This window comes from Neoarius graeffei, chromosome 2 (assembly GCF_027579695.1).
Source record: "Neoarius graeffei isolate fNeoGra1 chromosome 2, fNeoGra1.pri, whole genome shotgun sequence".
NCBI classification, from domain to species: domain Eukaryota; kingdom Metazoa; phylum Chordata; class Actinopteri; order Siluriformes; family Ariidae; genus Neoarius; species Neoarius graeffei.
Genome location: NC_083570.1, coordinates 80222522 through 80243613, shown reverse-complemented (window position 1 = coordinate 80243613; position 21092 = coordinate 80222522). Strand labels below are relative to the sequence as shown.

Here is a 21092-nt window from a genome sequence, read left to right as displayed (position 1 = left end):
TTGAACAATGATTCAATGAACAGCTCAAACTCAAACTGTGCTTGATAATATATTTAGAATATGTACTAAAAATGTGTATCTAAGATATTTGGTATACTCTATAAGGTGCCATAATGTTTCATGAAAAGTGATTGAAATTTTGTCATAAAAGTCATAAAATAGGGCGGCACGGTGGTGTAGTGGTTAGCGCTGTCGCCTCACAGCAAGAAGGTCCGGGTTCGAGCCCCGGGGCCGGCGAGGGCCTTTCTGTGTGGAGTTTGCATGTTCTCCCCGTGTCCGCGTGGGTTTCCTCCGGGTGCTCCGGTTTCCCCCACAGTCCAAAGACATGCAGGTTAGGTTAACTGGTGACTCTAAATTGAGCGTAGGTGTGAATGTGAGTGTGAATGGTTGTCTGTGTCTATGTGTCAGCCCTGTGATGACCTGGCGACTTGTGCAGGGTGTACCCCGCCTTTCGCCCGTAGTCAGCTGGGATAGGCTCCAGCTTGCCTGCGACCCTGTAGAAGGATAAAGTGGCTACAGATAATGAGATGAGATGAGTCATAAAATAGCAGCTTTTTCCATAACTTTGAGCTCCTGGTGCCACCATTAAACTTTTGAAGTTTGTCAAAATATTTCACCCAGTGTGTTTTCTTACCAAAAGGAACATAAAAACAAAAATGCATCATGATCGGAGGAACTTTTCATTTTGGGGGGCAACTGATGCACCCTAATAGATAGATAATAGACGTACAACATACCCAGAGCAGTATGGAGTTAGCTGCCTTGCTCAAGGGCACTTCAGCCATTCCTGCTGTTCCAGGGAATCAAGCCAGCAACCTTTTGGTCCCAAAGCTGCCTCTCTAACCGTTAAGCCATGGCTTCCCCTGAGATGTGAAATGTGATGCTACCTGCTGTGTAGTATGAGGTGCTACGAGTAACAGTCAGACTCTTATAATGTTCTAACCCTAAAATATCTATTTAAAATCTACAGTATTTCAAGGTCAATTTCCTTCAATTGCATAAAACATGGGAAGTCTGAAATACTATTTCAAGATAGTATTTGATTGCTTTTGTGATATTATATAGTGATGTATTATAGTATAACACCACTTCTGCCAAATACACTTCTGCCAGGCCGTATTTCCTCAAAATTCACGTCCACTGCTCCAGGCGAACAATATCCTATTGATTCAACCATCTGTGTTCACATCTACCCATGCAAACAGAGCAAATTGCTTGGTGACTTGCTTATTACCCCTTTCAATCATCCAACAAAGATTTTGCAAAACAGCAAGAACAATGTATACAAGCACGGTATAAGAGCTGTATTATTTTTAGTTTGACACTGCCCAGAAATGTACCAAATACCAGGGCTCTTGCTAAATCAATGGCATGGAGTGTGGAGTGCAGAAAGTTACAGGAACAGAGCATTGCTCTGAGGGGACACCGAAGTTAATTACCTGGATGAGTCTAATAAATGAAATAATAACAAGTGTTCAAACATGACAAAATAGTGAAGTAGCAAATACACCCAGGCTTGTTTTTGTATGATTTATTTGACAAGACTCAGGAGACGAGACTCGTATGATTGTGCTCCCCAGAGCATGCCTCGGTTATGATGTCACCAGTGTGTTAGTGACTTTTAGTGACTACACTACAAGCTACACTGCAAGAAAGAATAAGAATTGTGTGTGTGTGTTTGCATAAGCAGCCTCTACAATTTTCCCATTACTGTATTTTTTCCTAGTGATGATGTTAACAGCACTAAAGGGGCTAGAGTGTGGAGACCCAGGAAAAAGGCCAAGGCCATCGAGTGCTTCTGTGGTGAAGGATGAGGTTTTTGGGGTCATCAAGGGTCAGACATTCAGTGGAATATTGCAAGAATAAAATAAATCACCAGGCTTACCAGAACCGTCTAATGTGAAACACTTAGGGGAAAGTGGTGAGAATGTCTGGAAAATGGAGAAAAGAAAGTGTTGGTGAGACAAAGAGAGAAGAGGGGGCAGCTGCTAAGCGTTAGTCTGTAATGAGACCATCTTTCGTCCACCTCTCCCTCCACTGCAAAATGGAAAAAGAGCTTTTAATCTTCATCTAGGAGAAGCCCCCCTTTTCTTGCCGTGCAGTTTTTCGCATGTGCTTACAAGTTTGTGCATGTGCCACATCTTTGCTGCATCCCATTTTTCATCTTTGCATATGCACACCCCTTAATTAGGTGTTGATTGAAGATTTTGCGGCCTTTTTGTACGCTTCAAAGATGTTTCTTTTTTCCCTTCTTTTTTTCTAGTGTGTGAATTAGTAGGCTTTGACTTCTTTTGACATGGCTTGCTGTTTTATCTGTTCTGCTGTTAAATAAAAGTGAGATGGAAACTTGGATCTGTGAGGAGCATACTTGAGTGATAGTCATTATGAATGACTGATGGAGTGTTGAAGGACTTAGTGCAGCGAGCTTTAGTAATCGTGGTCTGGTGTGTTTTTGTGTCAATGACTGGGTATTGAGCTGCCTTCGGAATTCCCAGGATCGAAATGCCGAAATGAATTATTTCATTTAGAACTGTTCATAGTTCCCTCCACCTTGACTAAAGCCCCTGTTCCAGCTGAAGAAAAACAACCCCAAAACATGATGCTGCCACCACCATGCTTCACCATGTATGGTGTTCTTTTGGTGATGCGCAGTGTTGTTTTTGCGCCAAACATACCTTTCGGAATTGTGGCCAAAAAGTTCAACCTTGGTTTCATCAGACCATAACACATTTTCTCACATGCTTTTGGGAGAATTTATGTTTTTGTTTTTTTGCAAAATTTAGCCGGGCCTGGATGTTTTTCTTTGATCCTACCTCATAGTCCAGACATACTGTATGGAGAATACAGGAGATTGTTGTCACATGTAGTACACAACCAGTACTTGCCAGAAATTCCTGCAGCTCCTTCAGTGTTGCTGTCGGCCTCTCGGCAGCCTCACAGACCAGTTTTCATCTTATTTTTTCATCAATTTTAGAGGGACGTCCAGTTCTCGGTAATGTCACTGTTGTCCCGTATTTTCTCCACTTCTTGATGACCGTCTTCACTGTGCTCCATGGTACACTGTAAAAAAAAAAAAAGAAGTTACGCCAACTTAAAAATTCAAGGCAACTTACTGCACAGGATTTTTTGAGTTTATGTGACAACTAAGATTTTTAAGTTTTGAAGAAAGTTGTGCCAACTTATACTTTTGGTCTCCGATAACTTAGCCTTCATATTCACACAAACTTAATTTTTTCAGTTTTACATGATAAGAATTCAACTTTAAAGGGCTGATGACACGAACATGACTCTATGCAATTTCTTAAATAAACTATACAACATGGCAAACATGTTAGATTTCTGTTATAATTACGTGAAAAGAAGCTGTTGTTACGCAAATATCCAACTTTTAATTGCACAGCGCTAGAAAACTGGGTCCGTGGCTCGCGGCCATGTTGTGACGTCAGCGGGAGAACACGCTGCGGTTCACTGGCTGTTCTACTCTGGTTCTACTCAATGGAAATGGCGCATGAAAACACCGGTGAACTCTCTAGTGCTAGCTCTTCTTCTTCTGGGAGTCTAGAATTGTGTTGATCTCTTCCGAATAGAATCTATGATAGCCTACCCTCTTTACCCTTTGCCTCTCGTTGCTAGGCGGCAGTTACATGAAAGCCGCAAGCTTTCACAAGCAAATACATGACTGATATCACGCCGACTTTATGATTACATTTATGATTATCATGTAGAATCTATAGCTCTACGTACCTTTATCTTATGTCGTTTCACAACACATGTTCTGACAGGAGGACTGTCTTTAGATCCGGCATAGCTACTAGTAGACTCCCTCCGGAATACTGGCAGTGTTGCCAGATTGGGAGGAATCCCGCCTAGAATGGGCGGTTTCAAGTGCATTTTGGTGGGTTTTGAACATATTTTGGGCTGGAAAACTTCAGCAGTATCTGGCAACAGATACTGCTGACGTTTTCCAGCCCAAAATATGTTCAAAACCCACCAAAATGCACTTGAAACCGCTCAACTGGGCGGGAAACCTCCCAATCTGGCAACACTGTGTAGGCACTGCTGATGGTAGTACAGTAACACACGTTTGTGCTGAACTGAACACCCAAGAGATTCTTTTAAGCTGGGAAGGGTGTCAAAACAATCCAAATCGAAGTGTTCAGAGCACAGGACGGATGTTGGTGAGGGCTCCCACTTGTCACGAGTGCACCTGACTTGCTTCACCCACTTCGCATGCAGCTCGGGATCTCTGGGAAACTTGAATAAACTTACCCCATCCTTGTAGGTTTTGGAGCAAAAGCCGGCAACACAACGCGAAGGCATAATAACTAATATATATATATATATATATATATATATCATCTCATTATCTCTAGCCGCTTTATCCTTCTACAGGGTCGCAGGCAAGCTGGAGCCTATCCCAGCTGACTACGGGCGAAAGGCGGGGTACACCCTGGACAAGTCGCCAGGTCATCGCAGGGCTGACACATAGACACAGACAACCATTCACACTCACATTCACACCTACGGTCAATTTAGAGTCACCAGTTAACCTAACCTGCATGTCTTTGGACTGTGGGGGAAACCGGAGCACCCGGAGGAAACCCACGCGGACACAGGGAGAACATGCAAACTCCACACAGAAAGGCCCTCGCCGGCCCCGGGGCTCGAACCCAGGACCTTCTTGCTGTGAGGCGACAGCGCTAACCACTACGCCACCGTGCCGCCCATATATATATATTATAATAATGTATAATAATAATACTAATAATGACAAACTGAACACCTGTCGCATCAACAACAAACTGGTAAGTTAGGAGGAAGGTTCTTTCGCTGACGTCATATAGCTCCTCCTCCTTCATCTCCTGGGTGCTGCAGCCCTGTCAAATTTGCCCAAATAGCCGCGTTTTTTATCATAACTTGTAAAATAGGCGCCTTTGTGAATTAATATATGGATCATCAGGAATTACTTTTTATGTTATAAAACATCGCCAAATATGTCAAAAACGTGTCATCAGCACTTTAAGGCCACTAATCTTTCATCCAAGTAACAACTTCAAAATTTGAGTTCAAGTTTCTTTTTATCCCACAATAAAACAAATAACAATCCAGTTCAAATAGCACTACAGTTTTATAGCAGTTTTGCTACCATCATGTTAAAATGAACATGCTATTTGAACTGGATTGTTATTTGTTTTATTGTGGGATAAAAAGAAAATTGAACTCAAATTTTGAAGTTTTTACTTGGATGAAAGATTAGTGGGTGGCACGGTGGTGTAGTGGTTAGCACTGTCGCCTCACAGCAAGAAGGTCCTGGGTTCGAGCCCCGTGGCCGGCGAGGGCCTTTCTGTGCGGAGTTTGCATGTTCTCCGCGTGGGTTTCCTCCGGGTGCTCCGGTTTCCCCCACAGTCCAAAGACATGCAGGTTAGGTTAACTGGTGACTCTAAATTGACCGTAGGTGTGAATGTGAGTGTGAATGGTTGTCTGTGTCTATGTGTCAGCCCTGTGATGACCTGGCGACTTGTCCAGGGTGTACCCCGCCTTTCGCCTGTAGTCAGCTGGGATAGGCTCCAGCTTGCCTGCGACCCTGTAGGACAGGATAAAGCGGCTAGAGATAATGAGATGAGATGAAAGATTAGTGGCCTTAAAGTTGAATTCTTATCATGTAAAACTGAAAAAATTAAGTTTGTGTGAATATGAAGGCTAAGTTATCTGAGACCAAAAGTATAAGTTGGCACAACTTTCTTCAAAACTTTAAAATCTTAGTTGTCACATAAACTCAAAAATCCTGTGCAGTAAGTTGCTTTGAATTTTTAAGTTGGCGTAACTTTTTTTTTTTTACAGTGCACCCTTAAACTAATACTTTGTTGAAGCACCTTTTGATTTAATTACAGCATTCAGTCTTTTTGGGTCGGAGTCTATCAACCTGCCACATCTAGACTTGGCAATATTTGCCCACTCTTCCTTGCAAAAGCGCTCCAGATCTGTCAGATTGCGAGGGCGTCTCTTGTGCACAGCCCTCTTCAGGTCACCCCACAGATTTTCAGTTGGATTTAGGTCTGGGCTCTGGCTGGGCCGTTCCAAAACTTTTTTGGGGTCACTGTCATGCTGAAAGACGAAATTCCTCTTCATCATCATCTTTCTAGCAGACACCTGAAGGTTGCACTTTTTTTTTTTATGTTTTCCCCCCTAACAGATTTGCTTGTTTTTCAATTGAATTGTACAGGTTATAGGTCATATTAAAGGTGAGAAAAGTTTTGAAATTATTTATCGTGGTCTCATTTTTTTACATCAGAAAAACTGATCATTTTAACGGGGTGTGTAAACTTTTTATATCCACTGTAGATGACTCTGTCTTCTTGTTAGGTTTCAGGTACTCCCTTTATAACACCACAAGATGCTGTGTATATATTGCCTGAGTTCTTCTCTGTTATAATATGCAAGGTGTGTGTTTCTTCAGGAAATTATGCTCTGATTAATACAGGACTCTTTATCCGATATTTATTATTCAGCCAACAGGGGGTTGTGTTTGGTATTTCCCTCTATTAGACATACTGCTGCCATCCTGTTTTATTGCCTGGGTCACGATGATGCCGAAAACAATCCCTCTGGCTGGGCCTAATAGTGACACAAAGGAAAACCAGAAAAATTCCTGACAATGTTTTATTCACAGGTATCATGACCAGGACTCCTGCTGCTGATGTTGGCTCAGTGGAAACAGGTCTGAGCAGCTTCCAGATTTCGTCTCTCTGCACAAGATTATTAGGTTTTATTCATTTCAGGAACCTAACAAACAACACTTCACCTCTTCACCCTCACAGAGGTACGCTCAGCTTTATCCAGTTTAAGTGATGGCACAGCCCTGGAGTCACAGATTGACATTTATTCTTTATTGCCACACATGAACATTCATGGTATTTGGATTCGGTACATATTTGGATGTGTACGTTTTATTGCTTTAATTTGATTTACTTTATCTGGAATAGACTGAAGATCTTTCATGTTGTGGCATTAATTTGTGTTTATGGTAGACCCATACAGTATATCAATTTTATACGTTGCATTGGGAGCAAGAACTTGTTTCTGGGTCATATTGGTGTCATGTAAATCAGGAAAAAAAAATACTCATTCTAGTTGTAGATTCATGTGTATATGAAATTGCACTGTACAAAGGGCCAAATTCAACTTTCAATCAGAGATTGAATGTAGATCATACAACCTTAGGGTTGTTCCGTCCTTGGATGGACATATAGCCTCTGTGAATTGACTAACATCATCTGTAGTAAATCCAAATGTTGTAAAGGGTCACATTTATTTTCTCTTTACCCTCCAGAACGTGTAAACTACAATACGCTCATGTTTACGCAAGTCAGACTATGCAGTGGCATCATGTGACCGCTGACTTTTCGACCCTGATGTTTTCAATTAAACGATAGACCTTTTCACTGAGAGCTAAATCCCCTCTCGTATGTGAGCAATTCGGCTGCCGTTTTCTTCATGTAATCTAATTTAAAGTCATTTATTGAAGTTAAGTCACTGGGTGTGTGGAAGAAAAATATTTGCAGTGATAACAGGTAGACCGACTGTCTAAGGTCATTTTTCAGCTCAGTTATACACGCTTGAAGCCAAGACACACACACACACACACACACACACACACACACACACACACACACACACACACACACACACACACACACACCACATGCTTCCAGCCAAACAAAAAAAGACACACACATTTATATAGCCTTACAGAAACCTTATGTCACACATCCATTCATGTGAGTTTAACTCCACATCACCACTCAATCAGGATTTAGACACCACTGCAGACTGAAGACGCACACAAACACCTAAATGTCCCATGTACCAAACAATGGTAAAATGTAATAAAAGCAGGTTAAGTGGTTTGTTTTTGAACTGTGGGGATTTTCATCAAATTTCACTAGTATTACCCAAGTATCTCCCTCCTTATCTCTCTCACTGTATTTCCAGCTTCTTGTTTTGTAATACTTTATACAACTATGATAAAAATTTCTGGATTGCATTACTACACAACTTGCAAGCCTGATTGTCTTCATCGAACATTGAAAAGAGGAGAAATTAAGCATATTTCACAAGTAGGCTCAGTCTAAGCATATGACCATATGGAGAGCAGGAACTTAAACAACGAGTGAGCTTCTTCTTTCTTCCGTAGCCAGCAAAGAACTGTAAGGACACCACTGATGACATTTTAACAGTCCATCACTGGTGTGTCTAGGGCATTTTAAACTTGGCAGACTTCATCCCTGTCCAAGCTTGATCAATGGACAATTTAGAGTAGCCAGTTAACCTGGCCATATTATGTCTTTGGACTGTGAGGGAAATTGGCACACCCAGAGGGGACCCACACAGACACAGGGAGAACATGCAAACTCCACACAGAAAGGCCTGTTCTCAGCCATGGGGTTCAAACCCAGAACCTTCTCACTATGAGGTAACAGTGCTGACCACTGCACCATCCTGCTGCCCAAGGAACAGGCTACTATTTATCCCATAAACACTAATCTTCTTCAAATAATGTCGTGGAGCTGTGGGGGTGATTAAATTACACTGGTACAGACGGTGATCAACAGAGGAGTCACATGAACGTTTGCATTGATATCCACTCATCAGACACTTTATTAGCAAAACCATACTAATACTACAACAGTAGGACCCCTTTTGTTCTCAGAACAGTCTCGGTTCTTAATGACATGGACTCCACATGGTGTTGAACAAGCGCTCTCCACAATTTCTTTGAGATTCTGGTCCATGTTGACATGATTGCATCACAGAATTGCTGTAGATTTGTCAGCTACACTCATCTCATCTCATTATCTCTAGCCGCTTTATCCTGTTCTACAGGGTCGCAGGCAAGCTGGAGCCTATCCCAGCTGACTACGGGCGAAAGGCGGGGTACACCCTGGACAAGTCGCCAGGTCATCACAGGGCTGACACATAGACACAGACAACCATTCACACTCACATTCACACCTACGGTCAATTTAGAGTCACCAGTTAACCTAACCTGCATGTCTTTGGACTGTGGGGGAAACCGGAGCACCCGGAGGAGACCCACGCGGACACGGGGAGAACATGCAAACTCCACACAGAAAGGCCCTTGCCGGCCACGGGGCTCGAACCCGGACCTTCTTGCTGTGAGGCGACAGCGCTAACCACTACACCACCGTGCCTGTTACGTGGATTTGTTATGTTTGTCAATGCCTTGTAATGCTTTTGCCATTGGCTTGTGCTGCGCTCTCATTGTTTCCAGGTGGCCTATCCTGACTTTTCATGATCGGCTTTCCTATTGGTCTGCTGCAGCCAAGCCCCTATTTAAGGCCACCCTTGTCAAGATGGCGGGGGCTCTCTCTGGTCGTTCGTTTGGGCAGACGCCGGCACACACGTTTCGCACCTTTTTCTAATATTGTTTATTGTGTTAATTGTTGCTTTAGTGTTGTTAGTTCTATTTTTGTTAGTCTTGTTACTTTGTATTCTTCGTTCCGTCCCAGGTGACTACTTTTCTCACGTTATTAGATCAGTTAGTGAGAGCAGGTAAGGTAGTGGACCGGAAGACCACATTTTTCTTTGCATCACGGCGCCTGTGCGGTGATGACTCGCGAGCGAGGGTATACTCTAAAATCTAGTCAGATAAATTGAGGTTTTCTTTTACTTTTTCCTGTATGCTCTGTCGTTAGTCACCTGGTCCTTTTTCTTTAGGGGTTTTTGCTTCTTGTTAATGTGGAACCATCTTTGAAGTAAAACAAAAGCTTTTTCCCCCTAAAGCGTGTCTTTGGTATTTGTTGTAGTGTCCATATTATTTCTTTCAAGGTGGACATTGTAACAGTGCCGCCCTGTCAGCTACACATTCGTCCTAAAATTTCCTCTTCTACCACATCCTAAAAGTGCTGTACTGGATCCAGATATGGTGACTGATCTCATGACTGATTCATGGTACATGTTTGAGATGAGATCATGCTGGAAGTAGCCTTTAAAAGGTGGGTGAATTGTGGCCATAAAAGGTTTACACATACTCAGCAACAGTACTCCGATAGGTTGTGATATGCAAATGATGCTTGATTGATATTAAAGGGGCTCAGTGCGTGCCAAGAAAACATTACCCCAACATTACACCACCAGCAGCTTGAACTGTTGACACATGACACATTGGGTTCATGGATTTATGCTGTTGATGCTGAAATTCAGACTCTACCATCTACATGTCACAGCAGAAATTGAGATTCATCAGACCAGGCAACATTTTCCCATCATCAGCTGTCCAGTTTCGGTGAGTCTGTGCCCACTGCAGCATCAGATTCCTGTTAATACCTGGCAGGAGTGGAACCCGACGTGATTATATCTGAGTTATCATAGCTATCCTGTCAGCTCCAACCAGTCTGACTTTTTCTACTAACCTTTCTCACCAACGAGCCATTTCCACCCACCAGATTGCCACATGATTGGCTGACTGGCATGAATAAGCTGATGTACGGGTGTTCTTAATAAAGTGGCCAGGACGTGTACATTGTGTGCTTGTGACAGAATGTTAATATTTATCATATATTGGTTTGGATAATCAGGTAAATGTTTCATGCTGCTCTTAAATCTTCTCTGATGATCCTGCAGTGTGGGGTGCATGCAGTCCAGTCTTTTTTCAGCATACTAATTATTAATGTGGGGGAAAGTCCTTCTTACCCCTTTTCCACCAAATCAGTTCCAGGGCTGGTTCGGGGCCAGTGCTGGTGCTGGTTCACAACTCGTTCAACTTGCGAGCCAGCTGAGAACCAGTTTGCTTTTCCATAGCTCGCGGTGCTAAGGGAAGCCACGTCATTACGTCGCTGTATACGTCAGTTACGTCGCTGTATACATCAGTTACATCGCTACGTTTGCATAAACCTTGGTGCGAATATCGAAGCAAAAACAACACAGAAGAAGCAGCAGCAGCAACAACAACAACAATAATAATAATAACGGATGACTTCGCGTTTGTGCAGCTGCTGCTTCTCGTCGCTTAAAAATGGCGATCTTTCACGGTCTTGTTATTGTTGTTGGTCTTAACAACTCCCCCCCCCCCCCCCCCCCCCCCGCTGACGTAAGCGGTTCTTTCCTCTGGCCCAGCAGAGAGTTGGTGCTAGCCTGGAACCGGTTTTTCTGGCCCCAGAGCCAGTTCTTTGTCAGTGGAAACAGAAAACCCGGTTCCAAACTAAGCACTGGCCCCGAACCAGCCCTGGAACTGCTTTGGTGGAAAAGGGGCATCTGTCTCATATCAAAACTCCATCTAGTTGTTGTGTTGAAAAGATGATAACCAATAAACCATCAGTGTTTACCTGAAAATGTGTGACACATGGGGGTATGGTTTAGTGGGAGCATGTCGGAATGGGCAATTAAGGTGGCACGTTTGTTGCTTATTTGTATGAGCTACATTAATAAGCTGCTTTTCTTTCCTTTCCCTCTTAGTGGGTGTTTCTCACTGTCAAGGAAGGATCCTTTAAAGGTAGCATATCAAGGATGCCACGTCATCGAATCCCACCAAAGGACTGTTCCGATGTCTTAGATCTTTCAGATTCTACCAAGAACCGAGTCCTTCATTCAGAGAATTTTCAGCGATGCGTGTGTATCCTTGATATTCTTAAAGCACCCACAATCTTATGCATACATACAAAAGGCTGGACCCTTTCAGTGATACACACCTGCCTAGGCTCTAAAGGAACTTACTTGTAAAGACCCATCCTACCAAAGAAGCATCCTTGACTTTGAGAAACACCCAGTGAGCCACACCAGAGTGCTGGAAATCGGCCAAGTAGCCGCAATTTTTCTGTTCTGTTATTATCCCCCACCCCCACCCCACCCAAACAAAGTTAAAACCAACTTTAACCAGCCGGACAGAACCCATTTCTATATCCCCCGCCCAAGTTTGGGTGGGGGATATAGAAATGGGTTCCATCCGGCTGGTCACATTTTCGTTTTTGGGCCATATCTTTAAAACTACTGAAGATATCTTCATGAAACTTTGTATACATATTAAGCAACATGTGAACTGTTGCCTTTTGCTATTTTGGATTTTTGAAAAAAAGTATTTTTCAAATTTTTACATATAAAGTAGATTTTGACTTAGTTTCTAAGAGCAATGTTGGTTTCCGGAGCATATATCGAAAACTATTCATGATACGGATTTGAAACCTGGTATACATGTTAACAAGGTGATGTAGATGTGCCTTTTCATACTAAGAAATTTGAGAAATTTAAATTTTTCATGTTTCCATGGAAACAATTTCAGACTTAGTCTCTCAGGTTAGTCTTAGGGGAAGGTTTTTTTTGCTGGAGCAGACCTTGAAAACAATGAGTGGTATGGGCTAGAAAGTTGGTATATGTGTTGATTAAGTAATGTATATGTGCCTTTTGATACTAAGAAATGTGAGAAATTTTAATTTTTAGCTCACCTGGTCCAAAGTTCCGGTGGGCTTATGCCATGGGCTGCTGAGGTCAGTGTAAATAGGTAGTGTTGGTTTCCTGCAGCAGAACTAGAAAAATGTGACAAATAATATCTTGAAACTTGGTATATAGTTGGTATATAGGGCAGGGGATATAGATGACTGTCTTCTTGTTTCGTTTGTTTTGGAATAAAAACTGCACATACAACTGCTACCTGAGTCCACCGAGTTCTTCTGCTGACAGCTGAAATCTGCACATAGCACATAGGTGTTATGTCTTTCACATGGACAATACATTTTAATTCCAACTCATTTCTAGCTTTTGTTATAAGATGTGTCCTATCTGTCAACCCCACCATCTGAGCCATGGCTTCCTCCACTTTTTTTTTTTTTGTCTTCTGCAAAATTCTTATCCAATTGGCACAATAAGCTATGCTTAGCTGTCATCTGCTGAACCTTCATCTGAATTTATGTGAAGCTGAACAAAATTTTCTGGCTTAAATTTCATTTTATTTTGTGTAGTGCTCCTTGAGAAATTCTCCAAGACACCATAGTGAGTCAGGACTTGGCAGCAGAATCCAAAAGTAGGTGTGGTGTTTTGTTCTGGTAAACCTAATAGTGTGAAAATTTTGGTGACTGAAGAACAAATAGAAATTGATAATCTTTTGTTATATCTGTCTTTTCTTACATATTTAAAAGTTATAGGAGTTTGTACGCCAAGCATAATAGTATGTTCTGTCTTTTTTCTTCATCTCAGCTACCATGAGTGTTTGTGTTCAGAGAATTATCAGCCCATTGCTCCTGTGCACTGAAAGTTGGACTGGGATTAGTAATCTTGGCCTGTCTCAGCCTATGTTCCAGTAAATGTCCATATGACGTCCGCTTGGTTAGTAACCTTGAGTGTGCTGATGTGGTTCAATGGTATTTCAGATATCACGTTAAGTGTAGTGGAAAGTTGTCTTAAGATGGTGTGAATTACTGCAAATATTAGTTCAGGCAGATGACATCTTTCCTTTAGAAGTACTGCTGTATTATTAAAAGGTCCTTATCAGAGCACACTCTGTGTATGAAGTATGACAAACCATTATGGTAAGATCCACATTGCAGCCTTCCAGTAAAGTGCTTGCACTGGGATGAGGAGGGGGACGGAGTCTGAACGTATAAAGTTATAGAATATCATTTCCATAATTTACTTAAAAGTGGGATGAGTGATCAAGTCAAAACACTTTTTGTAGTACTTGGTGAATTCCTTCCTCATCCGACAGCTGTTAATAATGTATCTCCTGAGAGGAACTGGTGAGCCAGGTTCTGTAAAGAGGAGAATAAACAAATAATGTGGACCACCAACATCCAAACAATCAGGACAAGAATGCTTGTCAGTCATGGTCCCTGTCAATTCAGACAGCTCTCCATGTTGTTCGAGACTTCAACCTTTCAAACCTAGGCAGCGTGTTTGTGCATGTTTTGGGGACATGGCTTTGGAGAACACTGAAGCAAGAGACTGAATGTTTCAAAATAGCTAGCTTCAGCTACCTTCGCCAAAAATCACACACTGCACCTTTAAGTCTCATTCTCATCTCATTATCTCTAGCCACTTTATCCTGTTCTACAGGGTCGCAGGCAAGCTGGAGCCTATCCCAGCTGACTACGGGCGAAAGGCGGGGTACACCCTGGACAAGTCGCCAGGTCATCACAGGGCTACACCTTTAAGTATGCTTTTAAAATCAAATTTAACGGATTTCTCATAGAGTATGCATGGGCGAGATGCAGAGGTGAGATACTAAGGCTTGGTTTATATTACATCTGCAGATGGAAATCATCCTGCACAGATGTTTAGATACGTGTCCGCTAGCATACTCATGCATAACACTAGAGGGCAGTGTTACACATAACAGACCAGGATGTACATCCATCCATCCATCCATCCATCCATCCATCATCTGTAGCCACTTATTCTGTTCTACAGGGTCGCAGGCAAGCTGGAGCCTATCCCAGCTGACTACGGGCGAAAGGCGGGGTACACCCTGGACAAGTCGCCAGGTCATCACAGGGCTGACACATAGACACAGACACCCATTCACACTCACATTCACACCTACGGTCAATTTAGAGTCACCAGTTAACCTAACCTGCATGTCTTTGGACTGTGGGGGAAACCGGAGCACCCGGAGGAAACCCACGGGGAGAACATGCAAACTCCACACAGAAAGGCCCTCACCGGCTGCTGGGCTCGAACCCAGAACCTTCTTGCTGTGAGGCAACAGCGCTAACCACTACACCACTGTGCCACCCCCCAGGATGTACAGAAAATGAAAAATATATCAATCAATCAATATAAAAATAATCACTTTACAGAGAGAATTAATAGAAGATGCAAAGCAGTGGACATCTAGAAGTAGTATTTAGCTCTTTAACTCTGTACATGAGGGTCATGTCCAGCAGTATCACAGTGCACTCTGACGCAAATCCGTATTGCCTTTTTTTTCATTTTCCCTAATATATTCACCTCTCCTTCCCAGAATTCATCATCACGAAGCATTTTTGATAACGTTTTCAAGATGAGTCATATAACTGCGTATTACATTAGCTCTGGTTTAGATCAAGTATTGTTTGGCTGTCATCCCAACTCCAGCACTATCTGAGATACTTCCCTGCTAAACCAGTCAGTTAGCTCCTCTGTGGCTGTCTGTAAGCCCTTTAACAGCACGACGATGAACTGCTTGCACTGTGTGTGAGGAAGAGAGAGATGCTGTGCTCATGTGTGGGATATGAGATAAGGAATGAAGAGATACAATCAGCAGAGTGTGGTTGAAGGTGTGTGTGTGGGTTTGTGTCTGTGTGAAACCTGAGATGAGAAGTGGTGAGGAGTCATTAGCAATGTGTGATACAGTGTGGGAGTGCGTGCCTGTGTTTATGTGCAGGGGAGAAAGTAGCCAAGACTTTAGCACTGTGTGTGTGTGTGTGTGTGTGTGTGTGTGTGTGTGTGTAATAAGGAGCAGAGAAGGGCTATTAGCTACGTGTGATAGACAGAGTGGGTGGTGTCAGAGCCTTCATTGCACACTTCAGTATATCATGCTAATGATCCTGCAGTGTGACAGTGAGAAGAGTCTCTCGAGCTCATCCTGTCTCCACTTTAAAGTGCATATCGCGGGTAAATTCAGGAGCAAGATCAATGTAATTCCCCTATTTTTGGTCAAATATCTGTAACATTCTGCATTCTCTGCAATTTTTTTACCTTGCGCAATACTAGAAAAATTCAGTTGAAATCAAGCCATTTGAGGCGAATTGGTCCGCCTCTGAAAAAACTTGCCATTTGGATTTCCTGGCAAACATTGATTTTCGTGATGTTATCTGCGGGACGCCTCCCTCTGAATCCTACATCAGCGCTGGTTTGTTTATGAGAAAACGACCTGGTGGTTTTCTGCAAATTTCTTCAATATTATCATGTATTTATTAAAATGGTTAACAGATGTATCATAGGAGGGTGTAGCAACACCAATCTTGATGGGATTAGTACTCATCGTTTCCCAAAAGACCGGACAATGAGAGAGAAATGGGAGTGCTTGGTCTACACAGGCTGTGCACTGAAACCATGCAAAGCTCTCTCAGCCTGCTGGCGCTTCCGCAGATAACGTCACAAATCTGGCTCCAGACTCCCTTGGGATTTTTCCAGATGTGTTTTGTTATTTTATTTTTTTCTGCTGTAGACAGATGGCCGTGTGCAAAATTACCCTTCTGGATGAGTGTGTAAAGGGACCTGCTTTCATATAAAAAAAACCCAAAACCCGAAATTGGTCCAGAATATGCACTTTAAAAGTTCATCCACAAAGCCTCGCCTGCAGCACAACTGCATTTAAAAAGGAACGTACAGATTCATTAAGTAAGCAACAGTTAAGTACAGTGATTATAAGATGCTTTTATGTGTTACAGTAGGTGTTTGTTCCCCTCTCTGATTGCTACTGTGTCCAGAAAGTGAGATAGGATCAGAATAAGTGATTTGGTTGGAGGGTTTGTTGGCAGCTGATGAGAAGATGCCCCTCGACCCAGAGCATAAGCTCATGAATTCACACCTGTCAGGCAGGTACGTTTGATCCTCTTTTATCAAGTGAACACACACATGCATGCATGCTCGCAGCACCATACATTTTTCAGACAACTGAAATCTCTGTGTATCTGCATTTGATGTTTCTGTTACATGAAAGAGAGGAATGTGCAGTCAAGAAGTTCTGAAAGGTTCTGGAATATTTCAAATCAAATACCACTGAAATTTACAAGATAAATGTATGTATATGGCAGACGTTTGAGGTAGAGGATAAAATCTAAGCTTGCAGGTAACAGTTTAAGGTTTAGGGTTTTCCTCAGTGATCCTGTAGCTCTGTGGATTTTGAACTTACAACCTTCCTGGCACTCACTTAGAACACTTAGCACTGAACCACCACTCATTACTGAATGCAATGTTAAAATATATCTAAAAATATTTACCAAGCCCTGTATTACCGACATTGTCCGATGTGCCAGGGGACAGTAGGGGCTCTGAGTGTGCCTCCCCACTGGCTGTTTTGGCCCTTAAATCATCTTCAGTGCTTAAAGAAGCCCTCCCCAAAAATTTCACCAGCTTAGACTGTGCCATTGTTTGGTTCACGCAGAGATAATTACACCACCACACCAGGCCGATTAAGACGCACTGCAATTGGTCAAAAGCTTGGCGCTTATTTGGTCATTGTGTAGTTGATTTTTCTTGGTCACAAGCACATGCTCATTGTTTACACTCTGACTTCCCGTCAGCTGTTCACTGCAGTTGGATTTCCACAAATGGAGAGATTTGTGGAGGGATTTCTAGAAAAGATGACTTGTGATAAAGATGACAAATGTATTTGTCACTGTGATGACTGCTAGTAATTTTCTCTTCGTCACTGATGGATTGTTTGTCAATGACGAGTGTGACGAGCGCCAGCGGGAACCCTGTAAGAGTATAAATGATAAATGATTTTATATATTTCAGAGAATTGCCAAGATATTGTCTGAAGAGGGGTCTTTAGCCCTTTTCAGCAGGAATGGAGATACTGGACTGGAGTGACTGGATGTGTTAGATATTAAAGGACATTCCAGTGTCCTCCAGTTGAACCAGGGTATGTAGATACTGTAGAGGCCTCAAATAATTCTTGCTGCAATAGGGAATGAGTGGGGTGGCCTTGCTAGGGAAGTCAAATGAGAGAACTTGGCGGTGTAGTGGTTAGCACGGTTGCCTCACAGCAAGAGGGTTCTGGGTTCGAACCCAGTGGCCGGCAGGGGCCTTTCTGTGTGGAGTTTGCATGTTGTCTGCATGGGTTTCCTGTGGGTGCTCTGGTTTCCCCCACAATCCAAAGACATGCAGTTAGCTTAACATGGGGTGGCCTTGGGCTGAAGTGCCCTTGAGCAAGGTATTTAACCCCTGACTGCTCCCTGGGTGCTGTAGTGTGGCTGCCCACTGCTCTGGGTGTGTGTGCGTGTGTTCACTGCTTCAGATGGGTTAAATGCAGAGGATGAATTTCACTGTGCTTGAAGTGTGCATGTGACGAATAAAGGTTTCTTCTTCTTCTAACTTTATGAATCAGCAAGCAGCAAGTTTATGAATCTTCATGAATCAGTTTTTAGCTTTATTTATGAATCAGCAAAACGTAGTCTGAAGACCCTGGACATAGACTAAATTGACATGTTGAGACTGACCAAGCACTTAGTTTTCTGCTAAGTCACAATTATAAACAAAACCTGGAAAATAAACTGCAGAGAGCATCCAGCAGACCTGCGTTGTATATGCTACAGGCACTATTACTTGACATAATCAAAACTTCAAAATATAACAAATTCAAGTACGCTAATTATATCTGAGGCAAGTGCAAGCAAACTGGTGAATCAACATTTTGCTGATTTTACCAATGTATAACATCAGTTCGAACAAACATTATACTCCGAACACTTAAAACATCTTTATTTTGCAAATCTTTCAGGCCTAAAGCGTTGTGTCAAACAAAGTGGAGATATCCGTGCAGTGATAAATTAAGTCACATTCTTCATATGACATGCAACAATGTGCCAACAGAACTCCGTCCTAAATCCTACCCCATTTCTACAACATTGTAACTCTTCGATGGCTATCGTCACTTCAGAAGCAGTGGCCTCAGCATAAAATGTCAAGATTTATGCCCTCTGCTAAACAGTTTAGCTGTAAGCTTCCCCTGAACAGAGCATGTAAAGCTGTGGTTAAGGTGCTGGCCCTGCTTAAGTAATGCCCGATAAGTGGAGATAGGAGAAAATGCAAGCGTTAATGGCCTCACAGTCTGTCTAAATGTCCCTTAAGAGAACAAGTGTGTGTGCGTGTTTAGATTTTTGCGTATTTTACTAATACTTTCCCATAGCGGAATGATGCACAGACTCCAGTGCCGTCAGACTCCCTTGTAATGATTCAGTGTACTGCAAAACCCACAGTGTTTCAGACTAAACTGTGTTCTACACAAACACGCACGCACCCTTCCATTACCTACCCCACATCACAGTCTCGTCTAGACACCCCACATGTGCTCCTGGGGCTGGGGTGGAGTTGGTGGAACACGTGAGATAGTCTGTGATTGTTAAACCAACTGAAAAGCCATGAGAGGAAATAGTGGCAGCATGCAGGTAAAAATGTGTGTTCTGGTATTTTTGGAGACTGGAGTGTGATGTGTTCTTGACTTGCCATATTTGGATGGTATTTGGTTGGCACATGGTGAAGACGTGTAGTTGTTAGTCTTGCTTTGTTACAGTTTGCTAGTTAATCTAAGATCAACACGCCACACACTTTTCTTTGATGACTGATTCAGCAGTGAGTCAGAAGTGAGTCAGCTGTGTGCAGACACTGCACTATCGTGTTCCATTCACAAAAAAAAAAATGTTTGCTGTTCTGACCCAGGTCTTGGTGGGGATACTTTATTTTTTTTTGCATTGGTGTATATTTTTGGGCCCTGTTTGGTACCAGATGGCTTTCTTGGCACTGTTGGGGATCATACCAACTCTCTCACGGACATTTAGTCTAAGAATTTTTAACAGGAACAGAACCAGGACACAGTGTTTAAATAGCAGGAACCATCGGCACTCTGGTTAAGAAAACAGATTCAACAAAATCAAAGACGGCCATATAACATCACTGTCCATTCACAGCTTATACGTTTGCTAAATTAAATAAAGGCCATGAGCCAGTGCTCCTTGTAGACTATTGATTTAGTTTCAGCAAAATTAGATTCCACAGATATTGAGTATTTTGTTTGCTTGTAAAGTGTTTGTATTGCAGCTGTCTTTTCATCCTTAGTAACTGCTTACTTGCTTCTGTGCATATATTCTAGTGTAATTTTCGTCTTGCTCTCAGTAACTGTGACTTTCCAGTGATTGTGTACTGTCAGTCTCGTTGCAAATTTCAGTGGCTTTTAAATTCATTTAGGAATGTCTGGTACTTGTTAGCACAGATCAGGGATGTCCAAAGACAAAGCTATAGAGCCACTGTGTTGTCCTGTTTAGGCATTTCTTTTGTGCTAAAACCTACAAAAAAAGTGTGCTTATGGTGTTTTTGCTCACTGTTTATCTACCACATTGATGGGGTTAAAGTATACAGCTCAAATGTCCACCTGGCACAGACTGCAGTAAGCTGGCCTGTGGTTTGTATGTGTCACCATAATTGCATGCATACCTGAACAGCAATCTGAGGATAGTAACTGTCCTTTTTTAGGAAGTTTTCCTGGCTTCCATCCTTGTGGAATAGTGTTATGATAACTGCAGTTCCATTTAAAGGGGAAATAAATTCATACATGTAATAAATCTTTATTGACCAAGCCTGACCTGAACTTTTCCCTCATCTAAAACTATTTAGTTTATAGGAATCTATTATATTTTATACATAATGTTGCTGATCAAACTTAACATATTTGACCATGATTCAGCTTACCAATTTAACAATTACCAAGAAGCAACATGAATGTCAGTAACAGCACTGAAAACCTGAGTTTGGAGTAGCCTCCAAACATGGCCGCTCCGCTTCCCTAGCGCCACAGCGCCCTTCGTCACCAGAATTCTAACCTCAACACCTGTCTCTAATTTACCGGCGATCACCTTCCCTATATAAGCTCAGCTCTCACACTCTGACTTTGCGAAGTATCATTCTGTGTCCCTGTGCCTGACTTTACTGAGCTGTTTGACTATCTACCTGACTTCCTGTTATTGAACTCTGTTTAGGTTTATTTCTGACTTCGTTCTCTCACCTGATCTCTGATATTCTGTTCGCCAATCGACTGACCCTTGCCCGTCCCTGACTACATCTCCAGTTTCCCGATTTGGCTTTGTTTACAGTTTGTGATACACCCGCGCTCCCCTGCGTTTGCATCTGTAAATGCCTGCACCCTGACAGGATACTTTGCCATCAGTGGATGCAGCAGAGCAAGCCAAGCAAACTGCGATTAACGCTCAGGGTCGTCTGTTAGGAGAACACCAGCAGATGATCAACGATCTCAACACCAGGATGTCGCAACTCACTGCTGTCGTGTTGCAGGCTATTCTCACATGCCCCTCATCTTCCGCTGGTGCTCCTCAGATGATTCCATGACCTGAAAAGTATTCGGGTGAAGTGTCTAACTGCAAGGG

The 21092-nt window shown here is 42.5% G+C and overlaps 1 protein-coding gene across 1 annotated transcript in view; it reads left to right on the top strand.

Moving 5' to 3' along the window:
- Positions 1-6679: 6679 nt before the first annotated feature.
- LOC132881943 (uncharacterized) overlaps positions 6680-21092 on the top strand; it is a 196140-nt gene continuing 181727 nt past the window's right edge. Inside the window, exon 1 of the mRNA XM_060915031.1 lies at positions 6680-6820. The gene's annotated coding sequence lies outside the window, so the exon portion shown is untranslated. The remainder of the gene's footprint in view (positions 6821-21092) is intronic.